Raw genomic sequence first — 16,337 nt, forward strand, 5'->3', positions numbered from 1 at the left:
TGAATTACATATGCAAGAATACCAGTGGGAATTTGGTGGAAGAGCATTTAGGACTAAAGCAAGGAAACACTTCTTTTTGCAAAGAGTTATAGGAATTTGAAACAAACTCCCATGCAAGACATGTAGTTGAAGCAGAAACCCTAACAACCTTTAAGAAGTTGGATGAAATATTGGAACAGCTTAGTTACTATAGCTAAACAAGTCAGCTTGATGGATCAAATGGTCTCCTATTGTTTGTCAAATTCCTTATCATTTAGTGGCAGCTTGCTCAGACCCTTGATAGCACTGCTGCCTTGCACTGTTTCTGCCTCTTTTGACTCCCAGATGAGATATTTTCTGTTTTGTACTTACAGTTTCTTCTGATATGAATTATTTTCACTCCTGCTATTAAGAAGACTGGTTATCTTTAACTGGTCTAATGGGAAAGTTCCAGTGTGCCCAAATGAACCATTGAAAGGGCTGGATAGGATCCTACCTTGGGTTCTGCAAATCATTTTGCTACTCAAACTCACTTATGGTAAAATTATACAACATGACAGACAGTTCTATGTCAGCTTCTGTAGTAGTGACCATTGGTAGGGTGATAAAGGGAAATCAATTATGTGATTCTCGGCTTGTTAAAAGGATGAAAGAATAGTAACATTCAAATAAAGAGTTAACATGAATGAATCCAGAGAATTAATGTACAGACAGAGTGCTACTGCCATAGCAAAGCACACCAAGTTTTTACAGCAAACTGGTAAAGATGAGAAAACTGTTATATTGCAAAAATTTTAAATTGGAAAGCAGGCCAAATAAAATTTGAGAAATACAAAATACAGCTCTCGATGTTTTGTATTATTACTAAAAGTGATACATTCTTATTTTAAGCTAAAAGATAATTTGCTTTCTTTTCTTACACATTTGAAGTAACAAAGCAGTTAAATGATGTGGCCCTTTTCAGGTCCAAATGATGATGCTCAACCATCAAATATTACCACCTTAGCTAACATTCCATTGTTCAAGGATATCTAGAGACAGACAAGAATATATTTAAGAAAATTAACCTTAGGAAAATGAAACCTTTAAAGTAAGTTTTCTTTTATCTATTTGGGAAATTGATAAAATATTAAACTTGGTTTCTCATGTTTTTTTTCCCCAATGTTAACCACACTATTTTTTAAGATATTTAAAGTTGTCTTGTTTATTGGTTAATAAATCTACAGTATCATTGAAGCAGGACAATATGACAGGTTATCATAAAACCAGAATCCAACCTGATGCAGCTTACGTTACTGATCAGTGCTTGAGTGTCTCCACTGGAAATCTGACACTGAATGGTTTCTGCCATGGATGGATTCAGATAAACTTGTCACATAAAAGATTTAAACATAATACTTATCACTTTCAGCACAATTCTTTGGCAAAACCTCAAAGAAACTATTTAAACAAGCAGTGCATTTTTAAATGTTTAGTTGTGTCCTTTGGTGACTTTTGGGTGATTGTAATATTGTATAGTTATAGTGTTTGATATTCAATGTATCTATACTGGAACACAAGGAAACAGCATACAGTACTTGGTATTACTAGCATCTACCATGATGTTGTGTTGGGTCTATTATTACTTATCTGTACTATAAATTTGTTTTCTGTATGATTTCAATAATTTTGACCATTTTTATAGTAAAAATCGCTGAATTTGCGCACTTCCTAATCAAATACAGTGGAGAACCTCGGACTGCGTTCTCCCTCACACACGGGGTCGATGCATGCAATTGGCGCGTGCCTGTTGCTGCCTCTCTGTATGTCGCCAATATGTTTGTAGACATATTTATTATACTTCCCACATTCTGTCTAATATCATAGTGTATATGACATATTTAGTCTTGCTGATCAGACATAAAACCGCAGTGAAAAGGCACAAGGTGAGGGCGGCACTACCGTTCCGCACTGAAGGGAGCGCATGTGAACCCAACGGTGCAGAGCAAATGCGCTCTCTCCACTCTTTCTCTCCGTTAAATAAAACGTTCTTTCTTAGCCAAATACATTCAGTATGTACCTTAACTGTACTGTGCGTGTGTGTAAAGAATGCTACTTCGTTATATCATTACCTGTATAATTCCTTAAAACACATTGCTAGATAAAATGTTCAACACAGTCTTGAGCTGAAAGTGAAAATTATGGCCGGGGGATGATAAATAGAGAGGGTTAGTGGCAGGATGGGCATACGCAGTTGCCTGAATAAAGGGATAGATGAGTACAGTTTGACTGCCGATAATTGACACATTTGCAAAATAAAAGCAATTGGCAATTGGCGAAGTGATAAGGACACACAAGTTTCCTCGCGCATGTCAAGAATAGTAGGAGGATCAGAGAAAACGGAGATTTTTCTAGGGATTTTAGTGTTACCTGACTGACGAGACTATTCAGGGGTGGAGCTCAGCTCTCAGAGGGCGGCAAAGCTGCACTGGCCACCGGGGTTAAAAATCAAGAAGCATCTACAGATGAAGAGCAAATTGTCTGTACACAGACCTTACTATGTTGATAGATCCTCAGGACAACGCAATTCAAATTCAAGATGATCACGCAATACGTGAAATATTTTGGAAGCTCAACTGATGGACTAAAACATGTAATAGATGCTCAAAATGAAAAGACTGCAAACTGGGAAATACTGCACTGTACGACGTAAACGAGGCACAAAGGTTGAGAAACTATTGCGAAAGATTGTAAGCCAGATCAGAAATCTCCGCCTCTTTACGAATACAACAGAACAACATTTTTTTGTAGGACTCCTGCCATGAGTCATGAAGTGGCGGAGACAAAGGTTAATAAGAGTGCGTGATTCTTTCACCAGAATGGCCGAGTGGTTAAGGCGTTGGACTTAAGATCCAATGGACGAATGTCCGCGTGGGTTCAATCCCCACTTCTGGTAGCCTGCCTTTCAAGGGCACATATTTACTTGCTTCTTTGAAAAAGCAACAACAAAAAAAAAAATCGCTTGGCATTATAAACAAAACATCATCAGCTGGTGCATCTTCAGCTGAGCTGAAAATGTATTTGAGACAAAGAACTACTTGAGCCAGACATTTTTTCTTCCCATTCCACAAGGAACTATGCTTTCCTGAGTGTACACAACAGACTCACAGCTTGACCATTCTCTATGTACTGGTAGTATCACTAGCCAGTCAAACCACACGGGAACTTTTGCAACCTTTATTGACTTGGGAATGCAAAAGCAGAAAAAAGAGATAATTAGCATGTTTATCCCTAGCAGAAAGGTAAGGAAACTGGCCTTGTAGCTCAGAGGCAGAGCATTGGTCTCGTAAACCAGGGGTCGTGAGTTCAAACCTCACCAAGGCCTTGGTACTATCTGCGTGTGATCTGTTTTTGCAGAGGACAATAGATTAATCCCAGATGGCTTTCATTTGAGTCATTGATGGAAAAAGCTCTCCTGTAGTCACCGGATTCTTTTGACAGGTGAGCATTCATACACACAAATCAACTAAAGCATTTATAGAGGAGGGTTTATACAAGGTATTTAAGGACCATTCTTAAATTTTCCCATTATGATGTCAGGTCAGCCCTGATGTTGTCTGGGAAGAAGATGTAAGGAAACCAAAAGACAACATTTACATAAAATTTTATTACATTCTTTTAATTTTACTGGCTAAAAAGGCAAGATTTTGGGAGGCCTGAAAGACCAATGGGAAGGTGAGGAAAGTGTAATCAGTGCCAAAAAATGGGCTAAAGAAACATGTTTTGGATCAATTGTGAAGAGAGAAGTAAAGTTTGAAGCTTTACTAGAAAGTCAACGCTAAAACACTTGATCACCTGTGTAAATAAATGTATGCAGACAAAGAGATTAAAACTTGCTGCTCTGTAGCCACCACGAGGCTTGCAGAAAACTTGCTAATGTAGGTCTCGTTGGTCAAGATCTGAGCCTTAAACCTCAGGAGAAAGATGTCTTAGCTTTAAATCCAGAAGCCGGATATTCCCCTTTAGGAATACAGTATGTCCTAAACTCAGCTAATACTTGTTTTATGAGGTTGGCCAGCACACCAATAGCATTCTTAGATTTCAAGTCAAATTTGTGAACTGCTGTGGTTTCTCATTTCACCACATTTGGGGAAATATAGTGGCTTTGAATAAGAATATAGGTCTTTCAGGCCTATATTTCTGTCTACATTGACACTTTAGTAACCCATGTAAAAAAAAAGTGTGCATTGTTAGGAAAAATAAAAAGGACTCCTGATGCACTTTTAATAAATATTCTTCTGTGTCTGATATCTGGAAACACAAAATAAGAGTAATTAGACAATCTGCAGACATTTAAATTCAGAGAAAAGAAAATACTGAGATGTTTGTTTCAGAATTTGTTTATAAAACAGTTTTTTTTTCAAGTATAAGGAAGTTAAAAATAACAAGTATAGTTATAATTATAACATGTAACATTATATTACATCCTCTGTTCCATATGTCTATTGTGTTAACATTAAAAAATACAAAAACTAATGAAGGAAATGACAATTGAGATATGAACAAACTAATCTATATAATAAAAGCCCAGCGCGGTGTCCGGGTCCGCGTTCCTTTTGGCTGTATAGCTGCCCCGTAGAAAAGCCCCAGTCCGTCCCCTCTCAGAATTCCTGCTTACCCCCTCCGTTCTTTCCCCTTTGCTTTTATTTTTCCTGTTCCCGAAATTTTTTTCAAAACAAAAGTAAAGAAATACACAGAGCGTCACATTAACATCTTCTCCCCTCTACCTATTAAATAATCAATAAAATGAAATAAAAAAAATCACGAAAGAAACAAAAACCACAACCTACCCTTACAGTGTCCACTGCGCTTCTGGCGTTACAGCCAAACATGTGGTGTATGCAGGTTATGAGGTGTGACGCTAATTAACGCCCGTACTACAACAGATTATATTGTTCATATACTATTAACTATTTACAGGGATCAACTTTTTTGGGGAAGTTCATAACAAAAAAAAATTAATTATAAATAACATGTGCACTTGAGTATTTCGAGCCCCGCGTATGAGTCGGATGGTTCCCCTGGTCACCAATTCGTGTGTTTCACTATGCCCACTATGCCTTTCAGTCTTCAGCTACCCATGTGCACTTGTACGGAGGAGACCTAACGGAACAATGCCGAAACGAAACGCAACTAAACCTGCTGCTGCGAGAGAGGACACATTACAGCGTGATCACGAAGCAAAGAGGCAAAGGCGTGACAGTCGCTCGCAAGAAACGGACACTCAGCATTCACACAGATTAGCTCAACGACGCGTCTCTGCCGCACAACGAAAATCAACTGAAACCCCTACAGAGAGAGAAGATTGATTATGCCGTGATCGCGAAAGAAAGAGGCAAAAGTGTTCCAATGAGACACCCGACGAGAGGTCCTTACGATTGAGTTCTTCAACTGTGGTCATTCAACGCACAGCGTAGCGCGCGCCAAGTTGCTAGTTAGAAAATAATTATTTAATTAGTATCCATCAGGGTAGATACAGGACTACATTTCCAGGAAACAATAAATCTTAGTGAGTAACAAGTAACTTTATGATACACTTACATAATGTGGGTCTGGCTGCAGCAGGAGACCCCTCTGTGGCTGGTTCATCTACAGGGCCCTGGGGCCTGAGCTGAAAGTAACATTGGTTTGGAAGACCTGTCTTCTGGTCAACATGGAAGAGGCTTTCATGGCTAACACCTCCAAACACTATTCCCTTCCTGTTATTAGGTTTTTTGCCCAGTCTATTATGAGTCTTCTAAAACACATCTTAAGCAATGACTTTTTGAGTAAACATAAAAAGACTACTTAGCCTTCTCTTGTGATATTCCGTGTGGTGGGAAAGTGGCCTCAGCCTACACGCTGGACATCTGATAGTTTATGAACTGAACAGGATAAGCGGAGAGAAGAGACACAGACAAAAATGGAAGGGTAAAAGGTGCAAGTTTATTTACAAGAGTGTTGTACAACAAATGAATGCAGTAGTGTCAGACGGGCGTTGATTCACAGTCCTTCAGCATTGAGACTCCTTTAAAAACAAAAAAAAGGGAAAAATATGGTGTAATTACAAAAATAGTGCACTCCAACAAAAACTACACACACACTCCAACAATGAAGGTAGCCCTCTTTTATCTCAGGCTCAAGAAGCTCTTCCAACAGGAAAAACAAATAAAGTGAAAAAAATGCACAAGAAAAACAATCAGGTGTGTGTGTATAGAAAAAACAAAGGCACCAATCCCAAAATCGAAACTGTCCCAACACCAAATAAGAATATATACCTCCATCAAAATAAATGTACAAAAAGAATATTTGCAAAGCCGTTAAAATCACAAATGCTCATTCAATTGCTCAGCACTGCTTAGATTACCTCGCCTTTAGGTCCACTGACGACCCCTGTTGGCCGGCATCTCCTTAAATATAACTGGCAAGAATGTCCAGCCAATCTGCCACTCCGTCTACCACACACACCTGTCCAGGTAGACGCTCTCACGTTCACGCCATGCCCTGAGCAACTTTGTATTTAAAATCGAAACCCCTGCCGGTCGCTCACGTGTAAGCCCCCTTCCATGAGACGGTCAACGCCTCTACTGAGCTCAAGCACACCAGTAAGTTCCCAGACGGGGTCCCCATCTCAGACTTAATCTTACAAAAGCAAATGCCGGCTATTTCAGGCGCGCCGCACCCTAAACCGCCTGCGCGGGGCAGAAGAGCACGTACTGGCCATTATAACGGGCTCTACGTGTGCCTAGGCTCACCGCGCCTTATCTTTTAAACAGCCCCGCGTTCCCAACGCAGCGCCTTCAACACACAAACGGTAAGCGCACTTCCGTTACGCTGCCATACTTTTATCCATATAAATAACGCGGCTCGGTTTAAGGCGTCTTTACCTTAAATTTGGTAATGCGCGACACCCCTACCCTGAAGTCACCTACAAAGAGTACCACATGTCGAGTCAAAAAGAAGTCCATCCATCCATCCATCCATTTTCCAACCCGTTGAATCCGAACACAGGGTCACGGGGGTCTGCTGGAGCCAATCCCAGCCAACACAGGGCACAAGGCAGGAACCAATCCCAGGCAGGGTGCCAACCCACCGCAGCGAAAAGAAGTTGATTGGCAATACTTTCATGAGAAGGTGACACTTTAATTCTCCTGAGGAATGAAAAAAAGTTGTGAAAAGTAACAAGAAGTAAACATAACATCATGACTTAATGACCTAAATAATGACGGTCATAAAATTAGAATATCATGAAAAAGTTGATTATTTATTCAGTAATTCCATTCAAAAAGTGAAACTTGTATATTAGATTCATTCATTACACACATACTGATGTATTTCAAATGTTTATTTCTTTTAATTTTGATGATTATAACTGACAACTAATGAAAGTCCCAAATTCAGTATCTCGGAAAATTAGAATATTGTGAAAAGGGTCAATATTGAAGGCATCTGGTGCCACATTCTGATCAGCTAATTAACTCAAATCACCTGCAAAAGCCTTTAAATGGTCTCTCAGTCTAGTTCTGTATAGGCTATACAATCATGGGGAAGACTGCTGACTTGACAGTTGTCCAAAAGATGACCACTGAAACCTTGCATAAGAATGGCAAGACATAAAAGGTCATTGCTAAAGAGGCTGGCTGTTCACAGAGCTCTGTGTCCAAGCACATTAATAGAGAGGCGAAGGGAAGGACAAGATGTGGTAGAAAAAAGTGTACAAGCAATAGGGATAACCACACCCTGGAGAGGGTTGTGAAACAAAACCCATTCAAAACTGTGGGGGAGATTCACAAAGAGTGGACTGCAGCTGGAGTCAGTGCTTCAAGAACCACCACACACAGACGTATGCAAGACATGGGTTTCAGCTGTCGCATTCCTTGTGTCAAGCCACTCTTGAACAAGAGACAGCATCAGAAGCGTCTCACCTGGGCTAAAGACAAAAAGGACTGGACTGCTGCTGAGTGGTTCAAAGTTCTGTTCTCTGATGAAAGTAAATTTTGTATTTCCTTTGGAAATCAAGGTCCCAGAGTCTGGAGGAAGAGAGGAGAGGCACAGAATCCACATTGCTTGAGGTCCAGTGTAAAGTTTCCACAGTCAGTGATGGTTTGGGGTGCCATGTCATCTGCTGGTGTTGGTTCATTGTGTTTTCTGAGGTCCAAGGTCAACGCAGCCATCTACCAGGAAACTTTATGGAGATGCAGATTTCATTTTCCAACAGGACCTGGCACCTGCACATGTGCCAAAGCTACTCTGTGAATGTCCTTGAGTGGCCCAGCCAGAGCCCAGACTTGAATCCGATTGAACATCACTGGAGAGATCTTAAAATGGCTGTGCACCGACGCTTCCCATCCAACCTGATGGAGCTTGAGAGGTACTGCAAAGAGGAATGGGCGAAACTGGCCAAGGATAGGTGTGCCAAGCTTGTGCCATCATATTTCAAAAGACTTGAGGCTGTAATTGCTGCCAAAGGTGCATCAACAAAGTATTGAGCAAAGGCTGTGAATACTTATGTACATGTGATTTCTCAGTTTTTTTATTTTTAATAAATTTGCAAAAACCTCAAGTAAACTTTTTTCACATTGTCATTATGGGGTGTTGTGTGTAGAATTCTGAGGAAAAAATTAATTTAATCCATTCTGGAATAAGGCTGTAACATAAAATGTAGAAAAAGTGATGTGCTGTGAATACTTTCCGGATGCACTGTAGATGGCAATGTGAGGTCAAAAGTAGAACCATCAATAGGGTGCTGTGCTGATACACTGCTTGCATCATACCTTGAATAAACCATCCGTTTTCTTAACATGCTTATCCAGGTCAAGGTCCCAAGGAAGCAATCAGAATGCAAGACAGGAATAAAACCTGAACAGAGTGCTAGTCCAAGGGTGAACACACATAGACATAAGGGGCCAATGTAGAAGCACTGATTCTCCTAACCTGCATGTCTTTGGACTGTGGGAGGAAACTGGGAGATAAGCGACCAAAAAGGGCAAGGAGAAGGAAATATTAGGTGCTGTTTTGCAATACAGAAACAACATGCTTTTGTGCCTTAGCATAATTTATTAGAACTAGTGTATTTTCATCCATTCTCGACTACAGCATACCACTTTCATATTTTGTCACTTTATGAGAATACTTTTTATTGTGGTCATGAATCTATTTATTTTCTGAATCAGCATTTTCCAGTATATAGTCACAAAGAAATATACCCAGGCAACTGCTGTAATAATTCCATCCAAATAAGAACAATTCTATAAGGATGCATTTTAAAATAGGTTGCAGTTTGTAATGTATAAACTTTGCACTGAGCTTGACGTATCACAATGTACTAGAATTCTAATATAAGATATGGCATTTGAGTCAGAATTATCTCATGGTAAATGTATCATGCAATTCAAATTATTATACCTCCAGATAAATGTGTCATGCAATTCAAATTTTTGTCTCAAAAACTGTTAAAAGACTGTTAATGCAACCACGGAGTTTTAGCCATTTGGCTGTGCTCTTCACAAATTACTGAGATGTGGGTGCCCAGCAGTCATTAGTGTTGTGTTCACAGAGCTGTATGTTGTTGTAATCTATCATTTTTCTATGAGTGAGTACGTCCTAAGGTGAACTAGCATCCCATCCAAGGTTGGCTTCCTGTCTTAAACCTCATGCTACTAGGATGAGTGTTGGCTTATCATGACCCTCAACTGATGAATTTTACAAGTGTGTAATATCAAATATTTGTAAGTCAAAAAAAACACAGAAGAAAGTATTTTTAAGGAGTACAAATTACTTATTTTAATGCATGTGTTCTGATACACATAACTTCTAATAAAGATGTAAATATACGTGATAAACAGCTCTGTACTTTCATCCTTGCATCCTTATTTATCATGGAGATGGAGAGTGGTGACATATTGCTTTGACATACAAGTAAGAATTATACTGTACTCTGTGCATGTGATACTAATACTACTACATGCACATGTCTAAGAGCACTCCCTGGACACAACACACCGCCTCAAGAAACAATAACTGCTGCTTGTTTATTCCATGAGGTCAAGTATTTTATTTCTAATAGTTTAAAATTGATAAAGATAGTGCATCATACACGTACTTTATCTCCAAGTGGAGGCCAGTTTATTGACAGTAGTTCTTAGAAAAGCTACCTTTAAAGAATGAAACTGTATGTTCTAAAAAATTTCAAATATTTTTAGAAATCAGAAGTGAAACTATAATGTCTGATACTATGTTGTGATCTTGTTTACTCTGTAAATTGCCTAATGTTGGTTAATGGTATTAATAAAAAGGCGTAAATACCCCAAATGCAGCCGACCTTTTCTCTTTTACGTAGTGGCCACATGCCTCAAGAGAGTGCTATAAGGATGTCCATAACAGTTTAGTGTGAATCAGTTCTGAGGTACATTTGGCCAATGTCTGAGCAGGTTAGACTGTCTGTATTGCCTCTTTTTACTTCACGACTGCCCAGTCTGAAAGTCATTTTGTCACTCACCCGTTTATCTCATACTGCCTCTCAGCCAACAGATTTGGGATGTTGCATCCTCATAAATACCATCTCATGCTATGAAAGGGCAGTCAGAGTCATTTCTTCAAGTAAAGCCAAGTATAACTCCATCTTGTGCACTACTATGCTCAACTCTACCAGACACTTTGGACTGTGTTCAGATTTGTTTTACTTCAAATACAGTGTGTATGTGCAGCTAAATGTGCTCCTTTTTTCTTTAAATTACTTGCATGCATTATTTATTAATTACTCACTGTACTCTGTGCGTGTGTATGTATGTATATAAAAATATAAATATGTGTAAATGTATGTATGTGGGGCACCTCATATTCCAAAAAGAAATGCATCCATTCAGACAGGAATACAAATAGTGTGACTTTTATTATACAAGCAAGCATTGTGCTCTTCGGCCTGACTCCAGCTCACCTGCCATCTGCAAGACGTCAAGCAGCTTCTTTTATGCTGGATTTTGGAGTACTTCTGGTGCCATAACACTGAATAAAGGAAGCACTTCTGGGTCACGTGGAAGTTCTGCAAAACAGGGAGTTCTTCTCTCTGCAGTGTCCTCTGGCAGCTCAAGTACTGCAGTGTCCATCATTTCCAGCCTCCCATATGAGCCATCAATTAACCCTCATGGCAGTTGGGGTGCCACTCCATCCCTTAAGGCATTTACAATCTATATATATATACTGTGTATATATATATATATAAAATATGCATATATTTTTTTTATTTATAATTAATATTTCAAAATGTTTATATTAAAGAAGCTTTTGGTTCTTCTTACTTTTAAACTCTATTCATGTTATTCCTTTTCACTGTTAGTAATGCTATATGTTTAGCTGATATGCTTATTGCAGTTACTGCTTACTTCAGATGCACTTTCTCTTGCATTATCATATTATACTATAGCTGTAGTACCCTGGAATATTCTTGGTGAATTCTAGTAGGTGTAACGAAATTAACATTGTAATGTAGTATATACCTAATGTTTATATGTAAATATTTGAGAAATTTGTAATTGTGACTGCACAATTATTTTATATATACCGTATTTCTTATTATGTTCTCACTGGACAGCCTGCATAATTTCCATCAGTGACAGTGTCATCTGTATCTTCTTATTGCCCTGGAATATCTCTATAACACTTATTCATAGTGCTGTATGAAATGATGTTCTGTATATTTCAGCTGGGGTATATAAAAACTTTGACACATTATTTATACATTATGAAGTAGAAATTGTTCTGACCTAATAGGTGTTATATCTAACACAAACAAGAGAGCTCCATTTTGGGAAAGAATCTGAACCCCCTGGAGGTCATAGTAAAGGACAGAATGAAAACAAAACAGTGCTATTAAAAAGAATTCTGCACATCCTCACTCCGACACACTATGACTACTTTCAGACAATGAATTACTCAGCAGAACTGTGTCAAGAGTCACTAGTGGGGCTATACAAACAACAATATACCTGCACAATGGCCCCAATGTGACTGCTCTTTTATATCTTGAACCCAGTCAGGTTTTTTCTTCTCCATTTGGTTCCTTTGAATCACTCTGGTATGTACAGTATTTCAGAGATTGTTATATTACTTATTTAGCTTATGTGTATATATATATATAAAAAACACATTTCCCCCTGGTGACAAAGTGCTGTCTATGACGGTGCACTCTGCTTAAAGCATAATAACAAAGTGCCATCACCTCTAGGCTTGGTTCTTGTCTTATACTTAAAACTGCTCAGATAGGCTATGTCAAGGGTCCATAAGTTTGTTTCTGGAGGGTTGTAGATTTTTTCCTTTTTTTCCGACCTAGTTTCTTAATTAGAACCTAATCATTGTGGATAACTTGGCATTTTTGTTCTTTATGTATGCTGCTGCTGGAATATGTGAATTTCCCCTTGGGATTAATAAAGTATCTATCTATTTAATTCTGTGGCTTTTATTTTGCCATGTCAAGGCATTCTTATATTGTAGACTTTTATTTTGTAAGAATATCATCCAAGTGATTTGTCTCTTCCATTGCTTTCCAAATATTTTACAAAAACAGACACTCCATGTTGAACCTACACATCTATACCTGGGTCCAAGTTATGTAGTGGGATGCTGGTTCCTTTATCATTTTTTCAGCATTAATTGTCAGGCGGCAAAGAAGGTTTAAACACAAGTTTAAAAGTAAAAGATGCAATTTTGGGTTGGGAATCTTGTTGAAATGAAGTGTTAAAGAGCAATAATTGTTTCAGTATGCAAAAAGCCTTCCAGTACCAAACTTAAAACACCCCAGGGTTAAGGCTTCCTGCAAACCTGACACTAAATTAGGCAAATTCAGTAAATGGAAAGCCAGAAGGTTCTGCCTATTTAGAGTTTTTACCAAACCCAACATCAAAAGAATAAAGACAGTATTTGCTTTTCCTCTGGTTATTACCATATATATATATATATATATATATATATATATATATATATATATATATATATATATATATATATATAATTGTGAAAAGGATGGAGGTAGTGTTATTTAAATATGCAGCTTAACAAAAATGCTGATCAATTACATACAATTAATCTACCAGTAACTAGTCATATTCAAAGTGACCATAAAATACAGAATTATTTTGTTCCATTTTTCTGCACACTTACAGGACTTTACTGCAGTAGCAGAGAACTGATCAGCAATGTCTCTTGCTTTGAAATAGTAACCTCTGAAAATTACAAGGGACTTTGAAATGGAAAAAAGGGTTTATGCAGCTATCACACAAAGAATTCTTGGATTTGAAATGTGTGACATAAATATAACAAAAGTACAGAATATTTTTTTCTGGCCGACTGATATACTGTTTGTTATTTTCTACAACGAAAATAGATGAAAGGTCAGCATTACGTCACAAGAAGTCAAAGTCGAACATAAAAAACGGCCTTAATGGAGGCACTATTTATTGGCACGTTAATGTGACATTTCTCACCGTGAAGCTCATATTTCGTAGATGTTCCGTATCTTTTGGTGCAGGGGGGAGCATTCATAGCATGGCTGCAAACAAGGTTACCTGCTTTCCAAGCTCCTCCACTAACTTCCACCATTATTACGACCAACAAGAACGGCGTATAACATTACTCTGGCCACATGCCCTTATCATTATCCATCGCATTCCTAATCCCTAATACCAATTTACACAACTCTTAGCTTTCTCTCTCTTTGGTAATTACACAGCTCTGCAGAAACCTTCCACCTGGACGGCTGCGCCATGATTCTCTTTTAGCAGCAGTTCGCAAGAGCGCTGCTGAACAGCCAATCGCATGTCACGTTTATGTCACATGGTTCTATAAACGTCTTACCGTATTGTGAACAAAATGTCTGTTGTAAGACAAGGGTGGTAGTGGGGGGTTTTACGGATTTGTGTGCACAATGAAAATCAAGACTACACCATCAGCTGGAAACTAGTCATTATTAATGATTACAAAGAAGTTTAGTATACTCGATGTAGGCGTTCTTTATCGTTACTGTTGAAATGTTGTTAACTGAGTTGCGCTTCATCGTCTCGGCGACCCCTCAGCACCGTTCCCCGGTGTTGGTATATTCCTTTCTTACAGCTTAACTAATATGAGTTGCCGATTCATCTTTACAGTACTTTCCGAATACGCATAGAAAAAGACAAATTGGTTGTATTAACCCGCACCCTTTATATATACAAATTGAAAAACCAAAATGTAATAATTGTTAACAAAAAAAAAAATAGAAAAACATGGGCTCGTCCGGGATTTGAACCCGGGACCTCTCGCACCCAAAGCGAGAATCATACCCCTAGACCAACGAGCCACTTACAAAAACACATTACAATATTTTTTACAAGAAGTACTAAAATGAGTAGTTCTTACACAAAGTTTTAAATGTTTTTTTAACTGAAGTGTTGCAATGCGTCTGTGTCGAAATATGTTGCTTAAAATAATTAACGGTAGCACACACGTGTGAAATCTTTATTTACATATTAAAATGATGTCATAAGTAGTTTTAGGACAGTTTCAAAATTAGACGCATGGATATAGGCTAGTAAGCTCCAAAACGGCAAACTGTATTTAATTATTTTGCCACAAGCCAGAATAAGGCGACGGGAGTGGTTGGGCCTGAACGTCGTCGCTCTTTTTACATACGAACCTAACATTGCTTACAGCTCTTTAATATCTTGCAATTGTCATGCGATTAAATGGATGACAACACTAACCAATGCCGTCCCTGGAAGCCGGGAGAAAATAATGTAATTAATAGTCATTAGTCGCCTTTCCTTTCTTCACTCCCATAGGCAGGCAGCAAGAGATATGAAGTACAGTACTGTAGTAGGTCTTTTGGCGAGCAATGGTGCTTAAGCATGAAGAAGGCGGACAATAATTACATTTTGTCAAGCCTGGCACTCAATCAAAAGGTAGCCCTAAAATCCACATAAATATGCCGTTTGAGATAGATGGTGTCAATACGTGTGAGTACCAAGCTAGCTACACACCTTGCTATATAACTGAAGCCAAGGCAAGCCGCAGTCAGGTGAAATCAACCCTTTGTTAGACGCTGTATTCAGAAAAACAAACAGGTAAAATATATTCTTTCTTCTTCATCTTTTTCTTTCTTTAGAAGTACAGCAAAATTCCATTATGCACATGTTTCTAAAACAATGGGTTATTTTTATGTTGAAATAATAATAATGAATGCATATGTATTTTTTGAGCTATTACTCAAGAAGGAACCGTAAACGGAAATAAAACGTGTAACTCGGCATTCAAACACAATTATGTGTATCACTAACACTATTGTGTATATCTCTAAGATCAGATTAGAACTCGCGAAATTCATCAAAATGCGCAAACATCAATACATAGTCGGCATCATCAATACATTTTATCCAGAGACCCACATCAGAACTGCGCCTCAACAATATTAAAACTCTGGTGCCAGATCATTTATCTTTGCCATAAACGCACACTTTCATGCAATAATCATGCCAACAAAAATGAACCTAATACTCCTATTACTCAAGACCTTTCCTTTTACAGTATTTAATTTTGATATTTTTTTGCCTATTCGAAAGTAGGTATAAGGAAGCCGAAGCCAACATCATGCATTATCTGCGTGATTTACAATTGTATATGACTTGCTGAAGTTGAAAGAAAGAGCACTGATTTTTATTTTAAGACTATATTTCTGCAATCAGAAAAGTTGATTTTTGTCAACCCCTTTTTATTAGAATGGTACAGATGATTTGTTGTTTGCTGTTTTACTTTCATTTATTTAAGTATGTCTAATAACATTTTAAAACTACATTTAGTTTTCCTGTTATCTTTCAAAGAAATAAACCTTAGAGGTTTGCTTTGCTCTAATTCAATACAAATTTCACTGGGCTCTAGTGGTGGTGCAATCAAAGTATACCATTGGAGCAGTCACACTCCTACACAGTATCTCACAATTATAATTTTTATATTGGTTCATTCTATCCTTTACAATGTGTACATGTATGTGCATCTGAGGGACATCTCAAAACTCATCACAGATATTTAATACCCCTCCGGAGTAAGAGATGGCGCTACCTCTAGCAGACTTGTCTCTTTCTTCTTTAGCTCAGAGAAGACACCCCCTGAAGATACTAACTATACCTTTTGCCTGGACCAGTATAAAAAAAGAGAGACACCCCTAAATTTCGGAATCTCATTTGAAACAAAGCCTTTAAAAAGCCTGGAGCTCCCAAGACAGTTTTTGACTCAATTTTTGTTTATTACAGTGCCATCAAGCGTCTGTTCAGTTTGGACTCTACAAGAATAAAGGGAGAAACTTGATTGGCATCCCA

General features: G+C 38.2%; 3 non-coding genes across 3 annotated transcripts; 2 read left to right on the top strand and 1 right to left on the bottom strand.

Annotated features, from left to right (window-relative positions):
* Positions 1 to 2,831: 2,831 nt before the first annotated feature.
* On the top strand, positions 2,832 to 2,914 carry trnal-uaa. The gene has a single exon. It is a non-coding gene; the product is annotated as a tRNA-Leu (tRNA).
* A 357-nt stretch (positions 2,915 to 3,271) lies between these two features.
* trnat-cgu lies at positions 3,272 to 3,343 on the top strand. Its single transcript has one exon. It is a non-coding gene; the product is annotated as a tRNA-Thr (tRNA).
* A 10,911-nt stretch (positions 3,344 to 14,254) lies between these two features.
* Positions 14,255 to 14,326, bottom strand: trnap-ugg. The gene has a single exon. It is a non-coding gene; the product is annotated as a tRNA-Pro (tRNA).
* Positions 14,327 to 16,337: the final 2,011 nt, after the last annotated feature.

This window comes from Polypterus senegalus, chromosome 1 (genome assembly GCF_016835505.1).
Source record: "Polypterus senegalus isolate Bchr_013 chromosome 1, ASM1683550v1, whole genome shotgun sequence".
In the NCBI taxonomy this organism is placed as follows: Eukaryota; Metazoa; Chordata; class Cladistia; order Polypteriformes; family Polypteridae; genus Polypterus; species Polypterus senegalus.